This window comes from Delphinus delphis, chromosome 8, assembly GCF_949987515.2.
Source record: "Delphinus delphis chromosome 8, mDelDel1.2, whole genome shotgun sequence".
Taxonomy (NCBI): Eukaryota; Metazoa; Chordata; class Mammalia; order Artiodactyla; family Delphinidae; genus Delphinus; species Delphinus delphis.
The window spans coordinates 11,243,334-11,248,988 of record NC_082690.1 but is presented as its reverse complement, the minus strand read 5'-3'; the positions used below and the strand labels follow the sequence as shown (position 1 = coordinate 11,248,988).

The window sequence follows — 5,655 nt, the reverse complement described above, 5'->3', positions numbered from 1 at the left end:
TATGAATACAGAGCAGAAAGTTATGTGAATGCTTCATTTCTGGTGATGAATGTGTGGAGTCCTAACCACTGAACCGCCAGGGAATTCCCTGTTCTACATTTTTTTGACCTTTAAACATTTGCCCACTGCTCTATCTTTTGACGGACAACGTTCTTTTTTTTTTTTTGGACAATGTTCTTTTATAATATTCTGAATCCATTCTGAAGATGGTACTTTCTCTACCTGCTCTCCCATGATGGGTTCCCTGCCAGTTCTTAAGGTCTTCATCTTTGTCTACATAGCTAGACGGTCAATGACCACACTGGTAATGACCTATTTTGATCTTTGAGATGCCTCTTGTCTTCTCCATGTTCCTAAGCTCTCTTTTTAGATGCTTGTCCCCACAGCACCTGCTCAGTGGCTGTGTTGACAGAGGGCAGTTTACCTCTTGCCAAACCCTTCCTCTTACAAATAAGTGAATCAGGGAAGACATCTCTCTCCAATCAGATCAATCAGATCCTCTTTCCAGGAATTTGGATTTAGAACTCTGATAATTTAAAATAAATGTTGATATAAATAATGTATATCTCAAATATTTAAATGTATCCAATATATATACTTGTATATATATATCTGATTGAAATATACATATATCTGTGAATGACTGAAGCAACCATTACCTTCCATGTGCAGAGAGAAGTGGAAAGAGTCTGCCGACAGAGAAACATGAATCAGGTATGTACTAGTTTGCTGTGATGCTGTAGGAATTTACCACAAGCTTGGTGGCTTAAAATAACACTAATGTATTCTATTATAGCTCTGGAAGACAGAAATCCAAAGTCAGTTTTACTGGGCCTAAACCTGGGTGTTGGCTGGGCCATGCCAAGAGCTCTAGGGCAGAGAGTATCCATTTCTTTGCTTTTTCCAGCTTTGAGATGTGCAGTCCTTGGCTTATGGCCCCTTCCTCCAACTTCAAAGCCAGCAGCATAGCATCTTCAAATCTCTGCTTCCAAGATCACATTACCTTCTTTTGTGTGGTAAAATCTGCCTCTACCTCGCTCATGTGACACTTGTAAATACAATAGAACCACCTGGGTAATCCAGGATAATCTCCCTATCGCAGGATCTGTAATTGCATCCGCAAAATCCCTTTGCCATATAAACTTTATATGTTACTTAGAGTCACAGGGTCAGGGATTAGGTCTGGATATCTTTTGGGGCCATCATTCAGCTTACCACAAGATATTTGGGAAAAAACCAATAATACAGAGACCAAATGAACCCCGAGAAAGCAAGAGAGAAATTCAGAGGGAAGAGAGTGTTTGCCTTGGATTTTCAAGGATTTCTAGTTCCTGATTCTAGCCCCTTAGCAGGTCTTGCTGTTTCTTACCTTTTGGGGTTTTATGTGGTATTCTTGATTATTATTATAATAAATACCCATTTCACTTAAGCCAGCTTGATTACTCTTCTGCTTTTGTTTTCCCCCAACCAAATGCATCCTAGGATACTAATTCTTCTGTAGATGATGGTCACATTGGCCAGTTGCCACAGATGATCAATCTGGACTCATGGTCAGTTACTGCTTCTGAATAGTTGGTTCTCCTTTCAAGCCGTTGCTTCTCACAGTCTATTGTCAGTCATCCTGATGTTTCCTGGTCTGTAGATTTTTCCAGGTAATTAGGACTGGTAGGGAATGCTCTTGTCTCAGAAAAAGTGGATAACTTCCATGTTAACTTCTGTTTCCCCTCTTAAGTTTCTTCCCATTCCATACTTCATGACATAGTGAAGTATATATTCAAAACTAGTGATGTAGTTTGGGGCAAGACGCTTAATCTCAGTGAACCTCAGTTTTCTCATCTGTAAAATGGAGATAAAAATATCAGCTTCTCAAGGTTGTTAAGAGGATTAAATAAGATATGTATGTACATATTTAAGTACATGTACAAACACAGGGTTATGTTACTCCTCTTCCTTGTTTTTGTATTATTATTATTATTTACAGTCTTTGGCTGTCAGGGACGATTCCAATCATCTTGCAAATTCTGAAAAAACCCAGTTAGATGAGTCACTTTTTTTTTTCTGTCTGTGCCATGTGGCATGTGGGATCCTAGTTCCCCAACCAGGGATCGAACCCGCATCCCCTGCAGTGGAAGTGCAGAGTCTTAACCACTGGACTGCCAGGGAAGTCCCAGAAGGTTCATTTTTAATTACATGTGGTTGCATGACTTAGACTATCTCCGTTAATCCTACTTTAACTATTAAAAAAAAATAGGAGAAGCATGTTACTGATGGGAAACTAAGGTCAGAGAGGTCAAGTGTCACCTGGTAAAGAAGTAATAGAGCTAGCCTTAAAATTCAGGTTTTCTGACTTCAGTATTTTTCTTTAATTCCTAATGTTCTGTGTGTGAGACGGTCCAATAACAGTTCAGAGCATGTTATTTTCTCAATGGCTGAATTGTCTCCTATGGACCTTGACTATAATACTTTGCATCTGATGTGGCACAAAGCTTTTTCATTTCTTCTTACACATCTTTGATTTTACGATCTTCAAGCATGCCTTACTCCACATTGTGTCCAAGAGTTGAAAATGACATTCTTAGCAAACAAACTTTTAAGGTTTCCTGTGCAAAAAGGGCAAAATTTTGTTGACTGCATCTCTCAACACTTCCTTTACCTTTTCATTCCTTAGACTATAAATGAAGGGGTTCAGAAGACGGGTCCCCATTATGGTGAGGATAGCTGTCACTTTGTCAAATTCCAGGGAATGACTCTGGCTGGGTCTCACATACATGAAGATGTTGCTCCCGTAGGCAATGGAGACCACAGTGATGTGAGAAGTACCGGTGGAAAAGGCTTTCTGACATCCTTGGGCCGAGGGGATGCGCAGGATGGTAGAAATGATGTAGGTGTAGGACACGTGGTGAGCACCAGCGAGGTCAGGACCACGAGGGAAGATAAGAAGCAGCTTATCATCTCAATGAAATGAGTGTCTATGCAGGCCGCCTGCAGTAAAGGAGCGATGTCACAGAAGAAATGACTAATTTCTTCAGTGCAGTATGGCAATCTGGACACCACAATAGTTGGGCAAAGCACTGACGGGAAGGCCCCCTCCCAGCAGCCCAGAACTAACAGGAGGCAGGCCCTACTATTCATGATGATGGTGTAGCACAGCGGGTTACAGATGGCCACATAGCGGTCAAAGGACATCACCTCCAAGAAGATAAACTCCACTTCCCCAGAAAGAAGTAGAAATATGTTTGGATGATGCAGCCAGCAAAAGGTATGTTTTTCTTTTCCTCTAAGAGGCAAGCTAGCAACTTTGGGGCAATAGTAGTTGTGAATAAAATGTCCCAAAATGACAAACTATTGAGGAAGAAGTACATTGGTGTTTGGAGACGATTATCAGTCCATATTAAGGAAATGATAACAATGTTTTCTGTTATAGTGAGTGTATAAACCAGCAGGAGAATGAGAAATAGCAAGATCTGAAGCTCCTGGACAGAGGGAAAGGAGACAATGGTGAATTCAATCATGCTAGTCTGGTTTCTCACGGCCATTTCTGTGTGAGGGGTGAAGAAATGAAGAAGGTTAGAACAGTTTAAGATGTCTTTCAAATGTTTTATGATTTCACTAAATATAGAATAGAGAGAACATTCAAGAGTGAGGGGTTCTAATTCTGTCTGTGGCCTTGGGCAAATCAAATTATATCACTAGGCCTCAGTTCTCATCTATATAATTGATGTGCTGGGGGGAAAAAAGCAAACAGCAACTCTGTGATCATTTTAAACTTTAACTATTTGATTTTTATTTAACTAAAATATTTCTTCTCTCTTTTTTTCCTTCCTTAAACCCAAATGTATTCAAACTAACTGAAATATGTAATTAACTGAAAATCATTCAAGTTATTTTGATCATATATTTTAATCATTTAATAATATGGATATCCTAGCTGAAAACCTCAGATTATATTTATTGAAGGAAGAGAAGCTATCAGACAGATTCTATTTTCATTCCTCTGTTGAGACTGACTAGCATACCATGAACTGAAGGATCCTTTTAACCTATCATTATTGAAATAACAACTGAGTTATTTCAAATGAGTTAAGATGAGATAAACAATAGGTAAATTTTTAAACAGAATTAGCAATTAGGAAGATATATCAAAAGAATTTATCTTTAATGACGCAAAGAGAGATAGACATTGAAAATATGAGACAATGTTCGAAGAAATGAAAGGAATGGGAACATTTATATACATAGTTTGTATCCTTCAGGAGAGAGAACAGAGTGAGTGAAGGTGGGGCAGTACTTAAAAGGGAAACAGATTCAGGACACTCAAGGGAGAATATGGAAAACAACCAGAAAGGGAAGATCACTTATATAGGAACAGCAGTTAAAATGACTGTCGGTTTCTCAACAGCAGCAAAGGAAGCCAAAACTTAGTTAAATAGTATCTTTAAAGTATGGTGAGAAAATGATTGCCATCTCAGAATTGTATATCTAGTAAGATTATCTTCTATCGTAAAATAAATATATTACAGACAAACACTTCGGGAATTTATTACCAACGGACCAGCTGTAAAGTAATTTCTAAAAAATACAATTCAAGAATAAAGAAAATAATTTTAAGATAATTTAATATGTAGAAAGAAATAATAAAAAATAAAATGGTGAACGTGTACATAAATCTAAATGAAAATTCTTTGTAAAAAGTCATAATAGTGCTGAATTTGTGAAGTTAAGCTAGGATGACAATAGAATGTGAGAGTGGAGAGGAAAAATTGGAGCTTCCAAACCAAATGGTACAAGAGGGGATAAAATACTGTTTCATGTTAGATTTTAAGTTAAATAAACTTGATAAATTTTCTAGGGTACTCACTGAAAGAATAGAAACAGAGTATAATTTCCAAATTTGCAGACAGGAAAAAATGTTATAAGAGAAACAAAACTCAACTATAACAAAAATATAAATAAATACCAACAGTTAACACAATTAGGGCTTCCCTGGTGGTGCAGTGGTTAAGAATCCACCTGCCAATGCAGGGGACACAGATTCGAGCCCTGGTCCGGGAAGATCCCACATGCCGCGGAGCAACTAAGCCTGTGTGCCACAACTACTGAGCCTGCGTTCTAGAGCCTGTGCTCCGCAATAAGAGAGGCCACGATAGTGAGAGGCCTGCGCACCGCGATGAAGAGTGGCCCCCACTCGCTGCAACTAGAGAAAGCCCTCGCACAGAAACAAAGACCCAACACAGAAAAAATAAATAAATAAATTTACATATTAAAAAAATTCATAGTTAAAAAAATTATATTCTGGACCTTTGCTGGCCGATATTGTAGCCACAAGTCATGTGTGGCCACTGAGCATTTGAAATGTGGCTAGTTTGTTTTGAGATGTGCTGTAAGTATAAAATGCATTATGAATTTTAAAGATTTGCACCAAAAAAAAAAAAGAACGTAAATTACCTTAATAGATTTATGTTATTACATGTTTAAAAGATAATATTTTTGGATATAGTGCTACTAACCTTCCGGAGTCTGTCCCCAAGAAGTGTCCGCCTACCTGGCGGACCTGGTGTCACTCACGCCAGTAGAATAAGACCGAGTTCAGTTCAGAAGCAAAGGATGGTTTTATCCTTTGATCAGAGAATGGAGAGGTGCGTACTCCCATTCTGG

At 38.4% G+C, this 5,655-nt stretch overlaps 1 pseudogene; it reads right to left on the bottom strand.

The window, feature by feature from the left end:
* Nucleotides 1–2,590: 2,590 nt before the first annotated feature.
* On the bottom strand, nt 2,591–3,536 carry LOC132428927 (olfactory receptor 6M1-like; annotated as a pseudogene).
* Between the last annotated feature and the right edge of the window lie 2,119 nt (nt 3,537–5,655).